The sequence below is a fragment of the Pleurodeles waltl genome, chromosome 4_1, assembly GCF_031143425.1.
Source record: "Pleurodeles waltl isolate 20211129_DDA chromosome 4_1, aPleWal1.hap1.20221129, whole genome shotgun sequence".
Lineage (NCBI taxonomy): Eukaryota > Metazoa > Chordata > Amphibia > Caudata > Salamandridae > Pleurodeles > Pleurodeles waltl.
Window position 1 is genome coordinate 587,219,901 of NC_090442.1, and position 23,150 is coordinate 587,243,050.

Here is a 23,150-nt window from a genome sequence, read left to right on the forward strand (position 1 = left end):
CAAAGGTTATTGTGGATGCTGAAGACCATTGGCATAAAAGAAGTTTGAGTGCAATGATGTATATGTGTTCATGTGTCATCACTCATGTGCACATAGGCATTTTGATGCTATGGATTTCCACCATGATGACGCTTTTGCTTGCAAATGCCTTGAAGCTGCATCTTATTTTTAAATGTATCATTCTAAGATGGCAGTCGTCCATCCTGGCTCACTAAATTAAAAAAGAACTAAAAGGTCAATGAAAGTGGATTTTTTTTAAAATAGTAGCCTAGGTCTGGTGCTGGGACCCAATAAAACGTTTTAAAAGAAATTAATGTGGAGGGGAGGGGGAGCAATGGAGGAGCAGTGGGGTAGATGTAAGCAAGTAAACATTGCACAAGAGCAGCGAGTTCAAGAAGTGATGGTCATGTGGCGTAACTGAGGGTGGGTTTATAGAAAAAAAAGCCAACCACGTCAGGATGGGCTGGAGGAAGCAACGGATGAGTGAGAGTGCGGCATGTGAAGGAGGAGCAACACACTGGGGAGAGGGTAAGAGTGCCTGAAAACACATACACTCCTATGGAGTGCTAAGAGGAAAGGAAAACCTAGCTCCCTGCATGTAAGCAGTGAAAGGAAACTAGTCATCCAGTCCAAAGAATGGTATATAGCTATGCTTAAGGGGAGGGACAAAGACATGAAGAGGAAAGAAAGCCATTGAATAGGAAGTAAATACATGAGATTGACAAGAAGGCCAACCACAGATAAGAAATGGGTGACTCATGCCCCATTGTGAACATTTGCATTGTTCACAATAAATCTTTCTAAACCAATAGTACAAATGAAAAAAGAACAACACAGTAGTTGATCCAACAATGCTATCTGTAGGTTAAAGAAAACTGATATCACATTAAACTAAAATTGTTAATGTAATATTAATGTCAAAAGATGAAGACTACGATTCCAGAATGAAATACTCAGTAGTCAGTCTCCCAAAAGTAATGAGGGAGCAACATATGTATTTGAAATGTTAACACAGTATCATTAAAGAAAGCACTCGGAGATCCTTGTTTCCATTTGCTGAATTCACATTTAATGATATCATGCCCCCAGAGGACAGTCACTGTACTACTCCACAGTACTGTGGCCATCATTATGTCATTGGCTGTAAATCCCACTTACCGCCACGATGACCGCCGCCAACTTGCCACAGCCGATATCTGTTCACCATATTATGACACACATACACCAATCCGTCACTATTCAGCCACATACATAAATCCGTCAGACCAAAGGTCAGTGATAAACTGGTGGTATCAAAACCCACACTGTTACACCAACAGAACTAAGCCCACCACATTATGACCCACGAATCACCACGGTGGACATTCAACGGCGGTACACTATAGAGAACTAATCACCCCACCATACACCAACATACACAAGTGAAAGCTGCCTGGGCAAATACAACCAAAGAGGGCAAGCCACGGATGCACAATATGTCAGAACCAGAAACCATAACACATCATTTACATCCCCACAGGTACTCCAGCCAATGCCAGCGCAGAGGACGTGCCAGCAATATCCAATCCCCCAACAGAAGAGGCCCACAGTGATAACAGCAACTCAGGTCTTCAGGATCTGGATGTCTAACCTGGTCCATCAGGGACCTCTGGGCAGCCAGTTACCCAGGCCCAGTCACACACCACCACAGAGCCTCCCCATCAGGAAACACCACCACAGCACCCAGCGTACCCATACCTCTGTCCTCAGGACACGTCAATCAGCAGTGTGTCCACCTCTACAGGGACCCCAGGGCACACGGTTTACCCATGACAATCAGGGACCTGGGGTCAGTGGCAGTGGGCACACGGTTCAGGGGACAGAGGCACAGCCCAACAGGGAAACTGGGAGGATTGCTGTGAGCCAGGGGGAGGACAGGCCCAGGGAACCAACTCTCCAGGAGGCACTTGCAGAGATCCTGGGAGCAAATCAACATTCCCAAGACACAATGGGCCAGATCCTGGACAATGTGCAGGAGAACAGGCAGCTGCAGGAGGGACAGTACCAGGGGATCAGGGAGGATTTGCAGGCCATCAACAATACCCTGATCTCCATAGCAGGGGTGATGGCAGACATGGCCAATATTATGAGGGAGGCAGTCACACAGCAGCGGGCCACTGCCACTAGCCAGACGTCTGAACAGCCTTCCACCTCCGCTGCGGCTAGTGGACGGGAGGCCCCGCCACAGGACTCACAGGCCAGCAGCACCCCTACCCCTGCAGAAGGAGAATCACCCACAAACGTTCCTTGCCATCCAGACAGAAGCCAGAGACACTTGCCAAGACCCTCGCAAGGAAATGAGAGTCTCCTGATTGTCACCCTAGTGTCCCACTCTGTCACCCTGTCCACATTGAACTGCCATTGCTCCCCTTCCTATGTCCCCTTGGACAATGCACCTGTGCTACAGACTGGAACAATACCCTGGAGTTTCCTCCATCATCACCCCATCCCATTGCACTTGTCCCTCAATATGTTAGCACTTCAATAAACACCCTTGGGGAAAAAAAGAAGTTTGGAGTATGTCAAATCTTTCAAGTATGTATTCATTTGAACAGGTACAAACATTGCAATTCAACTGTACAGAAAATGAGCATAGATTAATGACCTGTAGCTGGCTGCAGTGATCACACCAAGAGCATATGTGAGGTCACCAGCATCTGCATAATGAATTGCCAAAGGGTACAGTAAGTGGGCATAGAAGTGGTGAAAACAAACAGCATGCCAGTGCCACAGAAATTCAAACAAATGTAATTGAAAAATGAAGTAACACTGTCTTACCTGTGTGTCATTGGAAGTATTGTCTGATCACTGATGCCTCCTTATCCTCACTGTACACAGGGTCCACTGCTGGCACACGGGCATCTCCAGCCTCCTCCTCATGCAGTAAAGGCACATGGCGTCTCCGGGCAAAGTTGTGCAACATGCAGCATGCCACTACTATCTGGCAGACCTTCTTGGGTGAGTAGCACAGGGATCCACCTGTCAGATGGAGGCACTGGATTCTGGCCTTCAGGAGGCCAAAGGTTCTTTCAGTTATCCTTCTGGTTCACCCATGTGCCTCATTATAACGTTCTTCTGCCCTTGTCCTTGCATTCCTCACAGGGGTCAGCAGCCATGATAGGTTGGGGTAACCAGAGTCACCTGCAAATTTTGAGGGACAACATTTAACCACACACTATCCCATATGGCCCACACCATACCCATACACCAACATCTACTGGGTGGGAATCAGAGCTCACCTATTAGCCACACCCTGTGCCTCTGTAGTTGGCCCATCACATTTGGGATGCTGCTATTCCTCAGGACAAAGGCATCATGCACCGACCCAGGATACTTAGCATTGACGTGAGAGATGTTCTGGTCCGCCAAGCACACCATCTGTACATTCATGGAGTGGAGACTCTTCCGATTTCTGAACTCCTGTTCATTCTGAGGGGGGGGGGGACGCAATATGTTTTCCATCAATCACCCCAATTATGTTGGGGATATGTCCCAGTGCATAGAACTCGGTCTTAACTGTGGCCAAATTTTCAACCTGGGGAAATACAATGTAGCTGCACATGTGTTTAATCACACTCTTGTCAGCACTATTGAGAACATTGGTTGTGACATTCCTGCTGCCAAGCCCACTGTCACTTGGAAAGAACCAGTTGTCAAGAAATGGAGTACAGATAGCACTTGCCCAAGAGGGGGGATCCCAGTGGGGTGACTGATAGCAGATATCAGGTCAGGCTCCAATTGGGCACAACGCTCTGTGATTGTGGCTCTGTCCAGTCTCTAGGTGAGGACAATGTGCCTGTCTTCCATTGTTGCCAAGTCCACCATGGGTCTGTACACGGGGGTAAGTCTCCATCTCCTATTCATCCACAGTGGTAGCAATCTATGGGGCAAAAGAGTGAGGAGCCGGTCACAAACTGAACAATGGGGCTACAACAGAACTTTGCATGCTGTTAATTTGTAATGGGTAAGTGTGATTTGTACAGTATGTCCTAATTTCACCAGTGACGCAGCAATTATCCAGGGCCTGCCCCCCGTCTTGTGTGGAGGGACAGGCGTAAGTGAGGTAATTCCGCTGACGTTGTGTGCCGTTGTAGGAGGCGGTCGGGAACCGCTGTGCAACTCCTCATTGGTTAACATTGGGCCCTATGGGTTACAGTGGCCAACAGTAATCTACACCTGCGGTGATGGTATCCACTGCTGCGGACGTGACTGCCATTTTCTATCTCATCCCTCACTTGCCACCTGATCTTCAACAGGAGAGGACCTACACTGCATGTGCTGCTGTCATCTGTGTCTGGAAGCTACCATTGCCTGTGTGACTGGGGAAAGGGCCCCAGCCTTCACTTCAGCAGAGTTGGAGAGACTTGAGGATGGGGTCCTACCCCAGTACAGACTGCTGTATGGGACTCCAGACCAACAGGTGAGTACACTGTGGGCAAGATGCATGTTGCATGAATGCATGGAGTGGTGTGTGTAAAGGCCTCACATAAGGGGAGTGGGTGGATGTCCTCTGGGCAGCGTATTGGTTGTGTGCTGGGCCATGTGTGTGTAAATGGTGATGTGAAGGAGTATGGTGGGCCATAAGTCTAACAGGTAGGACTGTTTGACTAATTCTATTTTCCTGTGTGTATTTCATCTGCAGGTCAGTGCCCATCAAAAGAAGGGTGTATGGCGTGTCATCGGCAAGGACGTGCGGACCCTGGGGGTCTACTTCAGGCGGAGCACCCACTGTTGGAAACGGTGGGACAACCTGTGACTCTGGGTACGAAAGACAGAGGAGGCCCAGCTGTGGATGGCCTCCCAGCGAAGAAGGGGTGCCCGTCGAACCCTGACCCCCGATGGCCCGCATACTGGCTGTGGCCTATCCTGAGCTGGATGGGCACGTGAGGGCATCACAGCAACCACAAGGGGGTGAGTACAGTGCCCATCATTACAACTTATGCATGGTAGGGTGGTATCCGGGAGGGGGATGTGTGTCAGTGGGTGCCCGTAGGCCAGGCCTGGCATTGCAGCATAGGTCCCCTGGTGGCTAGGCTTCAGAATGGATAATCTAGGTACCTAGCTCGTAGGCATCCACAACTGGTCAGGGCTGGGTGGGTCCCAGGTGTACTGCATTTGGCGGTGTGTGCCCCTCCCCATGGCTTGGCTGCTAACAATTTCTCTGCTAGTGCTATGGCATATTTCGCAGGGCTGTTCCCTGTGTGTGAGGGTGCTGTGTACGCCAAGGGTGGTGCTGGTGCAGCCACTGACCAAGTGTATCCTTTGTCTATTCCTCCCTTTTTGTTTCGTCACCCTGTCCTTATGTGCATCAGCATCATCTGGCGGAGGAGCAGAGGCACCGGTGACAGAGGGGGCTGCATCCCCCAGGAGGCAGAGTCCACCGACGCTGAGGGCACCAGTGGGACGGAGGGTGAGGGGAGCACCACGGCGGAGACTAGAGGGGACAGTTCTGACACAGATACCTCCTCCGATGGAAGCTCCCTGTTGGTGGCGGACACCTCTGTGACCACCCCTGTTACAGGTACAGCTTCCACCCCCGTACCAGCCCCGCCTTCCCAGCAGCCCCTCATCGTGTTGCCCGTGCCCGCTCACCGAGGAAGGTGGGCATCTCCTTCGCCCCAGGCACCTCAGGACCTGCCCCAGTTAGCCCTGCTGCCCTGAGTGAGAAGGCTATTGGCCTCCTTAGATCCATCTCTGTAGGGCAGTCAACCATTGTGAATGCCATCCAGGGGCTGGCAGCCCAGATGCAACAGACTAATGCATTTCTGGAGGGCATTCACACTGAATTGGCGGCCCAAAAGAGATCGATCCAGGCTCTGGCCTCCTCTCTGATGGCAGCTATTGTCCCTGTTTCTACTCTCCCCACTCCAACTTCCTCTTCCCAGTCCCATTCTCCTCAACCCCAACCCATCCCAAGCACACAGCCAGATGAGCATGCACATAAGACAACACACAAGAGTGGTACAGGCAAACACTTCATCCCACAGGCACTCACACAAACACCACCCAGATGCAGACACACCAACATCCACTATTTCCACTGTCTCCCCCCTCCCAGTTCCGTCTACACTCACACCTGCCTGCACTATATCATCATCCACTACCAGCATCATCACCACACCAAGCAGAACACACACCACTCTGGCAGACACCTACACAACAGCCATGCAAATATCCCCTGTGTCCTCCCCCACTGTGTCTTTCCCCCTCCCCCAAGGTACACAAACCCAAGCACTCAGACACCCAACAGCCATCCACCTCACAACAGCATCCAGCCCATGCACCTGCACCCAAAATCAGCAGACACACAACTCCAACAACCACTTCCTCTTCCTCCACTCCCATTCCTTCTCCCTCTTCCCGCCCCAACGTCCCTAAAAAACTGGTCCTATCCACCATTGACCTCTTCCCTACACCTCCCCCCCTGTCCTGCACGTATGGCCAGGGTAGGGAGAACCCAGTCAAGAACGTCAGCCACCCAGTCCATGGGCCCAAGCGTCGCCACACCCACTCGTGGTGGAAAAGGATCCAGGCCACATGTCCTGAAGGTGAAGGAGCCTGCACCAGGCAGCCTCAAGGGAAAGGAGCCTGCCCCAGCTGCCAGAAAGAGCAAGGAGCCCACCCCAGCAGCTACTAAGAAGGTAAAGGAGCCTGCCCCAGCTGCCAGGAAGAGCAAGGAGCCTGCACCAGCAGGCAGGAAGAGCAAGGGGCCTGGGGCAGGAACTGTGACGGAGCCCCCAACACCAACCATGGTTGTGCAGCTGTCTGAGGTTGCAGGGGATGGGCAGGAGCCTCCCCCCACCAGCAGCACCACCACCTCCAGTGGGCAGCTGTCCGAGGTTGCAGGGGATGGGCAGGAGCCTTCCCCACCACCACTGAGCAGCCGTCACCGCCAGCCGACGGTATGTAATCCTGCCTCCATAGGCTGCTGTGAGGCCAGTCCCCTGCAAATCCAGTGGGTATGACAACCACCTGAGAGACTGTGACCTTGCACTCCCCAGGATCAAGAGCACAGCGCATGATGCCCCCTCCAGAACCAGTGGATAAGACACCCACATGCCCAACACTCCCCAGGATCAAGAGCACAGGGTACGATGCCCCCTCCAGAACCAGTGGGTAGGACACCCACATAGCCAAGACTCCCCAGGATCAAGAGCACAGGGCACAATGCCCCATCTAGAATCAGTGGGTAAGACACCCACATGCCCAACAGTCCCCAGGATCAAGAGCACAGGGCACAATGCCCCTCCAGAACCAGTGGGCAAGTCACCCACTCAAGAAACTGTGCCCTTGCACTCCCCAGGACCAAGCACAGGGCATGTTGCCCCCTCCAGAGCAAGTCACCCACTCAAGAGACTGTGGCCTTGCACTCCCCATGTCAGGAATAAGACCATGCGCGGTCAGGTCCCGCCCGAAACTCCGCTGCGTGGCTCTGCGGCACTTTCTGCGCACCACATGTCATCCCCTCTTGCTCCAATGGTGGCCATCAGCGTTGTCTGCCCTGTGGCAAAGCTCATAGAGCTGCAGGTTCAGGACATTGGTGGACAAGATGCACTTATCAGTGCTATTCCATGAAGGGACTACAATTCTCGTGTTTTTAGAGGCAGCAGTTATCTTGGGGTGTGGCAGGCCTATAAAGCCCAGCCACACCCAAGCACGTTGCTCACTATTTTGAAGACTTCAATGCAGTCAGACCTCGTGGGGGATTCTCTGAAGAAGAGCAGAGTTCCTGCATGGCAGAGTGGCATCCGATCTAAGTATCCTTGTTTCCATGGTGAATTCAAAACAAGCAGGTCGTACTCGTAGCGGTAAGTCCTTGATGACTTCAATTTTGGAGGAAGTCATTACTTCCAGAAGTAAAGCGCCCCATAGCACAACGAGCAAATCGTTTTCAGTTTCCATTTTCCAGGTTACAGCGGCCTAGGCGTGATGATTAAAGGTGTTTCAGTCCACAGATGTAAAGCGCTCTAGACACAGCAATTCAAGCACTTCAGTCCACAGGTGTAAAGTGCTCTTGGCACGACAATTCAAGTGCTTCAATCCACAGATGTAAAGCACTCTTGGCACGACAATTCAGGCGCTTCAGTCCACAGAGGTAAAGTGCTCTTGGCACAGCAATTCAAGCGCTTCAGTCCACAGATGTAAAGCGCTCTTGGCACAACAATTCCGGCGCTGCAGTCTACGGATGTAAGCGCTCTTGGCACGGCAGTTCAGGGGCTTCAGTCCACAGATGTAAAGCACTCTTGGCACGGCATTTCAAGTGCTTCAATCCACAGATGTAAAGCGCTCTTGGCACGGCAATTCAAGCGCTTCAGTCCATAGGTGTAAAGCGCTCTTGGCACGGCAATTCAAGTGCTTCAATCCACAGGAGTAAAAGGCTCTTGGTACAACAATCAAAGTGATTCAGGCCACACGAGTAAAGCCTCACCTTAGCATAATGAGTGTAGCGCTTCGGGCAACACAAGTAAAAGCGCTTTCTGGTGTTATAAGTAAAGCGCTTCAAGTTCAATGAGTAAAAACGTTTCGGCCTTTATAGCTGTGAATGCAAAAGTATTTCTGGAGATAAGCAAATCATAGTTTTCATTGTTTTTTGGAAAGCATAATATGTGAAAAGCATATTTAATTCTTTGAGATTTTCTAGGTCATGATCCAAGGTTTATGTTATGAATGCATAGATGTTACAGGATTAATATTCTGAGTATAATCAGAGTTCAAAGCTCTTGCTATCTCTTGGTTCTGAGGTCGTAGTTTATTCTTGTTCCATGATTCAAAGAACGGGCTTTGCCCTCATTTCAAAAGGGGTCTCCATCAGATATCGGAGACGCATTTGAGTCAAGAGTCTATTGATGAGTTATATTTCTATGAATGAGTAAATGCATATTTGTTCTAACCTTTTCTTTTCAGATCTCTCTCCCAGCTGTTCCCTACCCTAATTCCCTTCCTTCCGACTGGCTTCATCATAACTCTGTGCTATATTAGCTTTCTGAGTTGGTGACGCCGGAAGATGGGCCTTTTGTTCAGCAACGGCAGATCCCGAGGAAAGGACACTGTGACACCCCAAGACCAAGCACAGGGCATATTGCCCCCTCCAGAGCAAGTGGGCAAGTCACCCACCTGAGAGACTGTGTCCTTGCTATCCCCAGGACCAGGCACAGGGCATGTTGGCCCCTCCAGAAGCAGTGGTCTTCTTCCATCTCCCGGCTGAGGTGCCCTCCCCACCCCCCCGAGGTGCCTGCCTATTTACCAACTGATGCCCCTGCAGTGTTCTCTCAGTGTTGATGCCGGTGACATGTGTGGCCTTGGACTTTGGCCTGTGGCCATTTGGCCTATTTACATTGTGGACTGGGCTGTGTCCCTTTTTGTGTACATATGTATATATCTATTATATTGCCTAAGTTATTTATCTTGATGTGTTGCTCTCATTACATTCCCTCTTTCAAAATCATTTTGTCCTTGCATTATCCATCCAAGTTACGGGGTAAGAATGTTTTTGTGATGCTGCTGATTGTGTGTATGGTGTTGGAGGTGAGGATGTGTGGTGCGTGTGTGTGTCACTGTCGTTTTCGTCCCACCCTCCCTTGCGTGCGAGTCGGCTGTACTCACTGTTGTCGTCTTCGCGGGCGTTGATGTTCGTGGTGGAGCAGCACATAGAAGATCATGGGGAAGACATGCAGCTCGGGCTCCATGGCGGCGTGGTTGTTCCCTGTATCTCCAATGGTGAGTCCTTTCCCTTCTGAGCTCGGTTTCCGCCAGGCTTTTGATGTCGTTGGCACCGCCCCGGAAAAGGTATCAGTTTGCTGTGTCTGAATATGGTGGGCGGAACATTGACTTTTGCCTGGCTGTAGGTGGCTACTGCTGTGGTGACTGTTGTTTCTACCCTGGTGGTCGGTGTGGTACATTGGTTGTCTATCGGAGATCTTTCCGCCATGATTATAATTTGGTGGTAATTACCGCCACCTTAACACCAACCGCCAGGGTTGTAATGAGGGCCTATGTCTCTTTTTCACGGGTGAGTACATTCCCATAAACCATGGAATGAATGCAAATAATCCAGATGAGAAACTCCTCTAAAAAGCAACCTGTGGTTTGGTTTGGGTTGGTGGCCAACATCCAACCCCCACCTACTGAAAACCACCAGGAAAATAACATTGATAGATATAAACTGGCTGAGATCTTGGACTCCAGGAGGCATAGATGCACATTCTGCTATCTGGGTGATTGGTTTGGTTATGGTCGAGAGGACTGCACATAGGAGCCAGTGGCAATTGTCTCAGCTTGACACTTGGTGAGAAGATACCGCATGTGTCACCCTGAAAACCTGGACAGGGTCCCAAGATGGGGCAAACTATTAAGGGTACTGCTTCCCATTGCCTTTTATAAAGGTAGATACCAGCTCTGTCAGGTGGCAAGGGAGCCATGGTACAATGGAAACAACAAAAGGGGACTGAAAGGGGGGGCTTGGGGGAGGAAGTAGTACAGTGGAAGCAGGGTGAGTGACCATAAATAACACAGTGCCCCATGCTCACACAACCCCAGGGAAGAAGTTTGGGCAAACAAACCATCCAGCTGGTCCTCCCTATGAAATGAGCTTCTTGTGGAATACGGACACCCACAAGTGGAGTGGGGTTCACCTGTATCACTTGCATTCCAGTCCTCTTCCAGGCATAATGAGGGGACTACCACACAGCCAGCAACAAAGATGATTTGCCTTGCAACAATGTAAACTCTGTAGTAGACACTTCAGGAGACTTCCCTGGATTTGTGTTTTGCTGGCATGTTTTTCTGCTTGCAGTCATTATGGGCATGAGTAAACACCACTGCAGACTTATTCTTTAAATTCAAGATCGCACTTTATAGTTATGAATACAGATTATCAGCAGTGGTTAGGCACTTTTGAGTTTATGTTTTCTTTCTCATTTTGCCTTATCTGATCACAATATGGAGAGGAGAATTTCTGGTGCAGGATCAATTCCTTTCTGAAAACAACTTAATTTGGGACACTTAATGGCCTCCCACAGTCGTTTACCAGGTGAGTATGCACACTTTTGATTTCCTTTATACTTAGAGCAAAGGAGGATTGAAGGTGAGTGGAGGCCTTGAACAACATAACGTCTATTTTCTCCTCCAAAATCTTTTCAGTTCTTCCTGTGTTCTGACATCTGAGTCCCTACCTCCTTTGGTGCTGCGGTCCGTGCCAGACACCCTGCCACATCTGAAGCCCTGACAACATTTCCTCCACCCATAACTGTGCTTAAAGTAGTTTTATTTTCAGTACTATCAGCACAGGAAAATCTGATACTTCCATCAAAACAGAATAGAGGTGGACTTGGTTGAAGCGTTCAAAATGTCTTGCATTTACTAACTAAGCAGTGTTTTTGAAGGGCTCTTTGGCAGGGAGAATAGAGTGATGCCAACAGGAGAAGAGTCCAAGGAGTGTTTTTTCAAAGGAGTTATGTTATTAATACTTGTACAGTGCACTAATCACTCATGAGGGCATCCAGGCACTTTGAAGGGTGTTAGGCAACTGTCTCCTTCGACGGGTTATTGGAAAAGTCAGGTCTTCAGCTCTTGCGGAATTCAAGACGCAATGAGGAGGCTCTGAGGTGGTGTGGGTGGTTGTTCCAAGTTTTAGGGTGTATGTAATAGAAAACACGAACTCCAGCTGTGGATCTGCAGATGTAGGTTAAGTGTGCTATTGATAGTCTGGTTGAGAGGAGGTGCCCGGGGCTAGGTGGAAGTGCATACTGTTGTTGAGGTAGGCCAGGCTGATGTTGTGTAGTGCTTTGCATGTGTGTGAGCAGTTTGAAATCAATCAATCAATCAATCATTAAATTTCTAAAGCGCGCTACGTATCCGTTAGGGTTTCAAGGCGCTGAGGGGAGGGGGTTGGGGAGCTGCTATTGGTCGAAGAGCCAGGTCTTGAGGAGTCTCCTGAAGGTGAGGAGGTCCTGGGTCTGGCGCAGGGGGGTCAGGAGGGAGTTCCAGGTCTTGGCGGCGAGGTAGGAGAAGGATCTGCCGCCGGAGGTCTTGCGTTGGAATCAGGGAACGATGGCGAGGGAGAGGTTGGCAGAGCGGAGTTGGCGGGAGGGGACGTAGAAGTTGAGTCTGTTGTTCAGGTAGGCGGGTCCGGCGTTGTGGAGTGCTTTGTGCGCGTGGGTGAGGAGTTTGAAGGTAATCCTCTTATCCACGGGGAGCCAGTGGAGGTCCTTCAGGTGGTGGGAGATGTGGCATCGGTGGGGTACGTCGAGGATCAAGCGGGCGGAGGCGTTCTGGATGTGTTGGAGTCGTTGGATGTCTTTTGCTGGGATGCCTGTGTAGAGTGCATTGCCGTAGTCAAGTCTGCTACTGACGAGGGCCTGGGTTACCATTTTTCTGGTTTCCGTCGGGATCCACTTGTAGATTCTACGGAGCATGCGGAGGGTGTTGAAGCAGGAGGAGGAGACTGCGTTGACCTGTTTGGACATGGTGAGGGCGGAGTCGAGGATGAAGCCGAGGTTGCGTGCGTGGTTGGCTGGAGTAGGGGGGGGTCCCAGCGCGGTGGGCCACCAGGAGTCGTCCCAGGCCGAGGGGGTGCGTCCGAGGATGAGGACTTCCGTCTTGTCGGAGTTTAATTTCAGAAGGCTGTTTCTCATCCACTCGGCGATGGATTTTAAGCCCTCGTGGAGGTTGGCTTTGGCGGTGTGTGGGTCATTGGTGAGGGAGAGGATGAGCTGGGTGTCGTCAGCGTAGGAGAGAATGCTGAGGTTGTGCTGATGGGCCAGTTGTGCGAGGGGTGCCATGTAGACGTTGAACAGCGTTGGGCTTAGCGAGGAGCCTTGGGGGACGCCGCAGATGAGGTTGGTGGCTTCGGAGCAGAAGGGAGAGAGTCAGACTCTCTGGGTTCTGCCGTAGAGGAATGAGGAGATCCAGTTGAGGGCTTTGTCTTGTATTCCGGCTTCATGGAGACGTGTTAGTAGAGTGCGGTGGCAGACCGTATTGAAGGCAGCGGAGAGGTCCAGGAGGATGAGGGCTGAAGTTTCGCCGTTGTCCATTTGCTGTCTGATGTTATCTGTGGCGTCGAGGAGCGCAGTCTCGGTGCTGTGATTGCGTCTGAAGCCGGATTGGGAGGGGTCTAGGATGGAGTTGTCCTTGAGGTAGTGGGTGAGCTGGGCGTTGATGATCTTCTCGATGACCTTCGCTGGGAAGGGGAGTAGGGAGATCGGGCGGAAGTTTTTGAGGTCATTGAGGTCCGCCTTGGGTTTCTTGAGGAGGGCTTGGATATCGGCGTGCTTCCAGCTGTCCGGGAAAGTCGCAGTATCGAAAGATAGGTTGATGATCTTTCGAAGTTGGGGGGCGATGGTGGAGTCGGCTTTGTTGTAGACGTGGTGTGGGCAGGGGCCTGAGGGGGATCCTGAGTGGATGGAGTTCATGGTCTTTCGAGTTTCGGCGTCATCTACGTGGGTCCAGGTGGTAAGGCGGTTGGCATAGGAGGAGTTGTCGGGGTGGGGTGTGGTGGAGGTGTCGTGTTGAGGCTGTCGTGGATGGCGGCGATTTTCTGGTAAAAGAAGGTGGAGAGTGCGTCGCAGAGTTTCTGGGAAGGTGGGACGTCGTTGACGTTGGCGCTGGGGTTGGAGAGCTCCTTCACGATGCAGAAGAGCTCCTTGCTGTCGTGTGCGTCGTTGTTTAGGCGTTCTGTGAAGTGGGAGCGTTTGGTGAGTCAGATAAGTTGGTGGTGCTTGTGGGTGGCTTCCTTGTGGCTTGCCAGGCTGTCGGGTGTGCGCTCGAGAAGCCATTTTTTCTTAAGTTTCTGGCAGGTGCGTTTGGAGGTGATGAGTTCGTCTGTGAACCAGGCTGCTTTTCTCTTTTCTTGGTTGATGGTGGGCCTCTTGAGTGGTGCGAGGGTGTTGGCGCAGTTAAGGATCCACTGTTGGAGGTTGATGGCGGCGGAGTCCGGGTCGGTAGGGTCGGTCGGCGGATTCTTGGCGAGGGTGCTGGTTAGTTGGTCTTCAGTGACTTTGCCCCAGCGGCGGTGCGGCGGTAGTGGGGTGCGGTGGTGTTTGGTGTGTTTCTTGAATGTGAAGTGGACGCAGTGGTGGTCGGTCCAGTGGAGTTCGGTGGTGTGGCTGAAGGAGATGTGGTTGCTGGCAGTGAAGAGTGGGTCTAGCGTGTGGCCGGCGATGTGGGTGGGTGTGTTGACCAGTTGTCTGAGTCCGAGGTTGGAGAGGTTGGTGGTCAGTGATGTGGTGTTGGCGTCGTTGTTGTTCTCCAGGTGGAAGTTGAGGTCTCCAAGGAGGATGTAGTCCATCGAGACGAGGGCGTGGGTGCTTGCGGGGTCGGAAATGGTGTCACTGAAGGGGGCTCTTGGTCCTGGAGGTCGGTATATGAGAGTTCCTCTGAGGGTAGTGTTGGGGTCCGTGTGTATCCGGAAGTGAAGGTGTTCGGCTGTCTTGAGGGTGTCGTCCGTGTGTGTGTGGATCTTGAGGGTGGATTTGTGGACGATGGCTATTCCTCCACCGATTACGTTGGTGCGATCTCTTCTGGTTGTCTTGTAGCCGTCGGGGATGGCGATGGCGATGTCTGGGGCCGAGGAGTCGTTCCACCAGGTTTCGGTCAGGAAGGCTACGTCTGGGGCGGTGGTATCGAGCAAGTCCCAGAGCTCGATGGCGTGCTTTCGTGCGGAGCGTGTGTTGAGGAGGATGCAGTGGAGGTGGTTGGTGCTTCCTTGTTCTGTTGCAGGTGAAGTTGCAAGTGCGGCAGGAGAAGGGTCCTTTGGTGTGCTTCGGAGTGGCCTGGAAGCAGGCTGTGGAGGAGCCAGGGTTGAGGGCGAGGAGTTCGCTGGACGAGTAGCGAAGACTGGTGGTGCGGGTGGCGTGCGAACCAGGGGGGGTGGCGCTGGGCGCGGTCCAGGCGCGGACGGGCGCAGACAGGCTTGCCTCCGGCGCGCCCGCTGCGCGCCCGCTGCGCGGATACGCAGCACCAGCCATTAAGAAGGGAGGGGGGAGGGAGGAGCAGCTGGGAGGCGGGAGGCGGGAGGGAGCGGAGAATGGGGGCATGAGGGGGGTGGGGCCGCAGGGAGGCAGCGGCAAGGGGGAGCGACTAAGGGGCGAAAAACCAGGTAAAAGAGGCACAAAAGTGAACAATAAGCACAAGTCAAAAACAGTCACAAATACGGTAAAATGGCACAAAGTACAAGCGGAAAACAGCAATCAGAAGGGGCACAAATGGGGGCAAGAGCGCAGGGAGGCAAAGCGCTGAAAAGTAAAAACACTTACAGATACGGCAAAAGCGGCAGATTGCACACGGGTCTAGCGAAGCTTACCAGAGCCCACTAGACACCAGGGATGAGGCGCAGGAGGATGCCAGCGGGTGGAGGAGGGCCTCGAACACGCTAGCAGCAGCGTGGGCGTGGGCGGGGGTCAGGGGCACGAGACAGCAAGGTGGTGCTGCGGATGTGGGGGGCGAGCTCTAGACCAAAAACAGGTCAGAGGTCGCTTTTGTAGATATGGAGCTAGTGGAGTTCTCTGAGATGTGAGGTGATGTGGGTATGGCTAGATAGGTTGACAATGAGCCTTGCTGAAGCACTTGGGATGGTTTGGAGCCTGTTCAGTAGCTTCTCAGTGATTCCAGCATACAGTGCATTTCCATAGTCAAGCCTGCTGGTGATCAGGACCTGTGTAACCATTTTCCTTGTGTTGTCTGATAGCCATTGAAGAACTTTTATAGCATCCTCAGGATGTGGAAGCAAGTGGCGGTCACTGTGTTCTGTCCATTTTATTATCCAGGATGATTCTCACATTTCGGGCATGAGTGGTGGGGGTAGACTGAGGTTAGCTGGCTGTCCTCAACTGCGCCAACACCCTCGCACCACTCAAGAGTCCCAAGCAGAAGCGTTCCTTCCAAAGATTAACACTTTTGATTTGTCTGTGTTGAGCTTGAGGCCATTGAATTTCGTCTAGGTGGCTACTGCAATCATGCTGGTGGCAAACTTGGTGGGGTCTTGTCCGACAGGGAGAGTTGAGTGCCGTCTACATATGTGAGTATGTTATGTTATGTGAAGTGATAACTTCCGCCAGTGGGGTCATGTAGATGTTGTCTAATGTCAAACTGAGAGATGATCCTTGTGGGACTCTGCTTATGAGATTCTTGTCCTCCGATGTATAGGGTGACATATTTGTGTTCTTCCTGTGAGGAAGGAGAAGATGGAGCTGAGGGCGATTCCTTGGGTGCCCGTTTCATGAGGTCTTCTGATTAGGGTGGAGTGGGAGACGTGTCATAGGTTGCTGAGAGGTTGAACAGGTTGAGGGCCTCTGTATTTCCACGGTTAAAGATCATCCTGATGTCATCTGTGGCTGCGATGAGGACAGTCTCAGTGCTGTGGTTGGGCCAGAAACCTGATTGTGTGGTGTCTAGGAGCTGGTGTGCATTAAGGTAGTGAGCGAATAAGACCTGTAACAGCTTTAAAAGTTGAAGGTATGCTGTGAGACACTAGCGAGCAATTCCGAATGTCTGAAATGGCATGCAATAAAAGTTCTTTTAAAGGTGAAAGAAATCTCACAAAGATTAAATGAGAGAGGGAGTCAGATTTACAAGAATCAAGTATTGTTTTCAAGGTAGATTGAGAAAGTGAATGGACGTTGGCCCAAAGAGTCCAAAGGAACAGAAAGTAAGGCCAAACTTGTCTGCAATTTCATTTCCAATGCTACTGATTTTTGGAGAGAAAAAGTTAGCTAATTGCCCACAGATAAGTGAGAAATATTATCTGGACCAAAGACGGCACCAGTGGGAATTTACATAGTTATTTTTTCATATTAGTTGTGGAAAGCATTCTTGTCGAGTAATCAAGACACTAGACTTCTTAAATGTTGGATTTATTTTTTAAAAGGGCAGCCTTATAGAGTTAGTTTAGGTTTGTATTGATTTTATCAGTAATGGAAGAAATATAATTCAATGCTTGAGAGATATGTGTATAGCATGTGTTATTTTGCTCAGTAGAATTATTGCATAGAGCAACTCCTTTGGAAATATGGAGTAGTGGATCAAAAGTGAACATGGTGAAATTGTTCCAATTTCTAGAAGGCCATTTCAAGGAACAGGGAGCAGACACACAGTAAGGAATAGACAACGTGAACTCCACAGAGGATAGATTACATCAGACAGATGGAGATGTAGAAGAAAAGAAATTGGGTTAAGGGGACTATGATAAGATTTAGAATTTGGCCTGCAATGTGGGTAGCCGAAGGAGAGAATTTCACTTAAGAACAACAATTAAGTCAAGGTATTTAAGCACAAGCGGGTCAGTGAAGGCAGCAATATGTGTGTTAAAATCCCAAGAATGGTAGAGATTGAACAAGTGGTAATGAAGGAAACTAACATCAGTAAAGTCATTAATTAATGTTAGGTATTTCCGGAAGTACAGTAAATAGTTGTAAAAATAAGAGGAGCATTGTGAGCAACATTAAGTACAGTACCTCAGTCAGCCAGAAAAGAAGAAAGGAGGACAGATGTGGAGAGGGTAGTTTTCCAGAAAGTGAAGCAGTTTATGGTTAATTGGAGTGGCATCATTAGGCACTAACACCATTTTTTCAACCATGTTTTAGTGTCAAAGAAGACGTCTAATTCATTTTGTAGATGTGGTCTTGAATTTAAGTTGTGTGTTTAGATAAATAGCGGACATTAAATAATATTGCTTTAAAGGTGTTTCGATGTGTAACTATGGGATCAAATATATTAGTCTAAGAAGGTGGCTGAGAATGGTTAGTGATATTCAGGAAAACAATTAAAGAGCAAACATGGGCTGCCAGACAAGGCACACTACAACAAATGATCAGAATCTCGGTCCTAGGAAAGGAAGAACAATCCTTAATTTTGGACTGGCCAACGTCAAAGGGAAAAAGGGTAGTATGCTTGGCCTCAGATTTGCATGGACAGGTGCAGATTGGCTTGACTATGGCAACCTTCTGAACTTTGCTGGCATTAGATGCTCTACCTGTAAGAAATCTATCTTTCTTGTATTGCCACCCTGGATTTTTCAACTTTTTTGCTAAACCTTACTTTTGCTGGCTGTAGAACTTTGTACACCTTACCCCTTTTAACAAATAGGAAGGTAGCAACACACAAGGATGTGCTGAAACATTTCAAATACTCACCCTCAGTCACAGATCTGGGGTTAATCCATCGTCCTTTTGTTCACCATGCCACCCCAGTTTGGTTCCAACCATATGAAAATCAGTCTTGACCCTGTTCACCATGGGAACAGTCCAGCCTGCACTGTCAGGCCAGGTCCTCCCTGGACCGGAAACAAGCATCCTGGGACCAGTTTTAGGGTATCGCCCCTCATCAACCAGTTTGCTTGAATTCAGTGACATAGGGGGTCATTCTGACCCTGGCGGCCAACGACCGCAGAAGCACCGCCAACAGGCTGGCGGTGCTTCCTGGCCAATTCTGACCGCGCCGGTAAAGCCGCGGTCAGAAAAGGGAAACCAGCGGTTTCCCGCCGGTTTTCCCCTGGCCATAGGAATCCTCCATGGCAGCGCTGCAAGCAGCGCCGCCATGGGGATTCCGACCCCCTTCCCGCCATCCTGAACCGCCAGGAACAGGATGGCGGGAACGGGTGTCGTGGGGCCCCTGGGGGCCCCTGCACTGCCCATGTCACTGGCATGGGCAGTGCAGGGGCCCCCTAATAGGGCCCCATACAGATTTTCAGTGTCTGCTTTGCAGACACTGAAAATCGCGACGGGTGCCACTGCACCCGTCGCACCCCTTCAACTCCGCCGGCTCCATTCGGAGCCGGCTTCACTGTTGAAGGGGCTTTCCCGCTGGGCCGGCGGGCGGCCTTCTGGCGGTCGCCCGCCGGCCCAGCGGGAAAGTCAGAATGACCGCCGCGGTCATTTGACTGCGGTACGGTCTTCTGGCGGTTCCCGCCAGGCGGGCGGCTTCCGCCGCTCACGGGAGTCAGAATGACCCCCATAGTGAGCATGGAACCCACGTCTGGGCATACCCTGTTTTAGCACTCCTTCCATCATCTTGTTGTGTAACTAGTAGGAAAGTGCTTGTACCACTCCCTTTAACATGGTTGAATCGGCGTAACCCTAATTGGCATATTTAACTTACTTATATGTCCTAAGTATATTGTACAAGGTGTATCCAGGGACTGTAAATTGAATGTCACTAGTAGGCTGCAGCACCTGTCGGGCCACTCATTGCAGTGGCAGTTAGACATGGCTTCAGATCTACCATTGTAGCCTGACTGGAGCAATGTAACAGTTTGACAGATCTAACCCTTCCTTTTAAATATGACCAGGTCTCCACTGAGTAGGCCTTATAGCTTATAAGGCAAGGCACATGGTATTTAAAAGTAGGACGTGTAGAAATTAATGTTAAACATGTACTTACAGAGACTAGCACCTATCAGCTATTTTTACTGTAGCAAGACTGTCTGTTCCATAGAGAAATACGGGGATGCATTTTTACATTTAATAATGCTATTTTAGGCTAGGAAACACCTGGAATGTCATTCTTGGACTCTATGTAATATTTATTTCAAGCCCAATTCATTAGTGAAGTCTAAATTTAGTAAGTATTAAAGAAAAGCTAGGTTTAGAAAATTACCTTTTGCCTGCCATAAGCCTCAGAAGGCTAATTTGCATTAGCCTCCAGCTGTACCCCTCTAAAGGCTAAATGCCTGAATGATGTGTCAAAACTGCTCCCAGAGCAAAGACAAAGGCATGGGCTTTAGGTGGTGACTGTGTTCCTATGGCAGGATGGCCAATTGGGTAGTGCATAGGAAGTTAATTAAATTCAAAGGAAGCTTTTTGTCACACACAGATGTCAGATGACACCTGCACAGACCCCTCCTTTTGTTCCCTACTCAGGCAGTCATCAATCCCAGTGGTGATGGAGTTGCTTCCAGAACTGGTTCAGAGTTAACTCAGAAAAGAGGCTGCTCTTTTCCCAGCCACATCATTGGGGTCGACACACAGGCTCTGGACAAGGAGAGAAGAGAAGAGGTTGACCATCTTGGATTTATGCAGAGAGGGCACTGTGGAATTCTTTGTAGTAGGGGACATAGGAAATGCCACAAAAATGGATAGGGTGAACCCCTCTGAAAGTTTATCCCATTGGTTAGGGAGGAGCCAGTATCAGGCAAACTGTGGCATGCCTAGTACCCACTCAGAACACTGCTGGAGCTCAGGAAGATCAGAAGAGGATTGAACCTTCCTTCTGAGACCTGAGACCTGGAGGACTGGGACAATCCTGTCAGGTTGATCCAACAAAGGTGTGTTGCTGCTGGACTGAAAATGTAGGTTTCTCCTGCTCGTGGTTTCTTTGCGGCAGTAAATCTGGTTCAACTGGACCTCTCGGAGAAGGTATCTGGAGTCATAGAGCTACAGCCTGAAGCTTTCCTCAGTGGTAGAATCTGAGTTCTAAAAAAAGTGATCCTGATCTTGGAAGGTTGGGATTTGGCTGTCTTCAGCTAGAAGTAGTGTTCCATTTCGTTTTAATTTGAATAACACATTTAAAAATATTTGACAATAACATTTAACATAATAATATTTTAACTAGTTTTTCCAAGTTTAGTAAATGTTTTTACTTTTAACTATACTTTATTTTAGGGAGACTCCACAGTCAGGGAAGAGATCTCCATACAGAAAATTATGAAGAAAATGTTTACTTTACCATATAGAAATCTCCCACTTGATGAGGAGGCAGAGGGAGGGGTGGGTCTTTACAGGCAAAAGATCAAAATCTTTGGCATGATCAGGGAAGCTGCCATTGCTAGATACTGCGACTCATCTGATGTGTCACACACACATTAGGGTCCCCTCTGTTTTTCTATTTCAATAAATTTGTCACTTTGCTACAAGCAGGGATCTTGCTCCTGCATGTGATGGTGTTTCCTCAGCATATGGAGGGTTACCTCCCACGTGTGGCGTCACAGTTCAGAATGCGGAGAGTGGGCTCATGCCTGCAATGTCCTCCCCGAATGTAGAGTCTCTACCCCATATGTAGTGCGTAGACTCTGCACCCGGGGTGAAGACCGCAACAAGCAAGAAATTACATACAGGAAGAGGAAGCTGGTTATTTTTAAATCATTCTGAGCCATCCCTTTTTTTGCCACAAAAGCATCCAATGCTATTGTGCTGCAGCTTGCCTGATTCTTACCCCCAACATGGCTGGGGGACTTGATGAGACCCCCCTTCTCTCTGGCTGTATTAGATATCACCATCAGTACCCTCAGCTTTATGGCAGACCAGAGGTTCAGCTAAACAATGCAGCACAGACTAAGATCTGAAAACATATTGTCATGTGCTGCAGTGCAGTGGGTGCCCGTTCCCTGTGGGAGAAGTTCTGCTGTAAACCCTGGGAGAACCTTCGCTTAAGCCTAGGACATATGGGGTGTGTACTCCGAGCCACATTCTCAGCTATCGCATAAGACACCACTGTACTCGAGGGTCCTCAGACTCTCCAAGCTCAGCTGAAAGTGGTTGAGCAGGACAAAGATGCTAAGTGTATATTAAAAATAATCTCTTGAGTGCACATGTGTTTTTGAGAGTGGTGTCCTGTCATGCGTTCACTGTGAGCTTCAGTATAACCTTCCATGTTATAATAAACAATTTGTTTTTTTGTTGTATGAAAGTTTTAAAAACTAAACTTTGCTCACATTCATATTTATTGTTTGTTAAGTTTGGGTTGACAAAAACAGCTGAGCTTGGCAAAATGGAAACGCATGTAAACAAACTCTGATTTGCAATTCTCCACCACTTTCATTTTGCCAATTTTAATTTATGTGATACTGACATTATTTACTTTTACCATACTTCCTACATATAACTGTTACCTTTACCTTTCACATAATTAATTATTAATGTGTGAAATATTTATTTCAAAATGTATTGACCTCTCAACATCCTTTGCAAAATGTTCAACATTTTAAAGTAGATTGTTCACAGTAATCACCTCTTAGTAGAACTCCTTTCTTTTTTGAAAAGCAAAGCTGATTCGAAAGTTATTCTGTAGTTTTTCTTGTTTGACCATATGTGAGTGTGCATATGAAAGGAGGAGATAGAGAAACATATTAAAGACTCCACAATGTCAACACTTATAGTTTGGAAAGAAATCCCTTTTATCAAAAGCTATGCAGAGATACATAACTGACCATATGAGTTCAAAATGGTTGTCTTTTTTCACATTACTTTTCAGCAAACCTGGCTGGCCATAAAACATCACATCAAGGCCAAGGGCAAGAAACAAGTACCTCAACTGTGAGGCTGAAACAGAGACTTTGTAAAACCACTGAGTCTGAGGACACAATAACTAGCAACAATGCCTACCCAGAGAATAACAAGATCAGCTACTAAGAAAGTCTGGACAGAGGTTGACGAGCCAATTGGGAGATTGGGGATGTGGACAGCAACAGCCAGGAGGAGGAACCTAATGGGACTCCCCTTGGACTTTAGCAAGATCAATCAGGGTGTCCTCAGAGCAGAGCCTCACACCATCTGGGCTTGCGACCAGAACTTTGGTAACTCCAGAGGCTCCCACGCCCAGGCATCATCTCCTCTTCCCAGTGCACACACATATTAACTAGAGTTGAAGGACACTTCCATCTGCCATTTGATGTGTTTTGTATTATTTGCCCACCCCCACCCTCCTTCAAGTTAGCATTTCCCCTCTAATTAAAGGTTTTATTTTCTTTCCTCTTGGTCTCTTTCCAAGGACAGATTTTCATTACCCCTAAATAAGTATTAAACAATTTACAACTCTAACAACAATCTCGTTCTTGCTTTTACAAACGTATCTGTATAATGCATTGTATGCCAACCGAAGGGAGTGTTTTGTTAGTTTGAAGATACTTTCTATATCTGAATGCATTTCAAATGTTGTAAATCCAACATCAAACATTCAACACACATGAAAGGTTGACACAAGGCTTTGACTGAAATTTGTTATGTTTTATGATGACAAAATGGTGACATTGAAAGTTAGTGACAGAATAAAAGCTTGTGATAACCATTACAGGATTTTTTGGAGGGGGGTACTACTACTCCTGCTACACAGTGCTGGTTTGGAGATTGGTTGAGACTGCTACTGTTGTTGGTGTATTGATGTTGTTGGGGAGTGAAGTGGTACAG

At 49.2% G+C, this 23,150-nt stretch overlaps 1 long non-coding RNA gene across 1 annotated transcript in view; it reads left to right on the forward strand.

Annotated features, from left to right (window-relative positions):
* LOC138288544 (uncharacterized) overlaps nucleotides 1–22,885 on the forward strand; it is a 58,893-nt gene extending 36,008 nt beyond the window's left edge. Inside the window, exon 4 of the long non-coding RNA XR_011202449.1 lies at nucleotides 22,219–22,885. This is a non-coding gene — a long non-coding RNA (uncharacterized lncRNA). The remainder of the gene's footprint in view (nucleotides 1–22,218) is intronic.
* The last annotated feature ends 265 nt before the right edge of the window (nucleotides 22,886–23,150 follow it).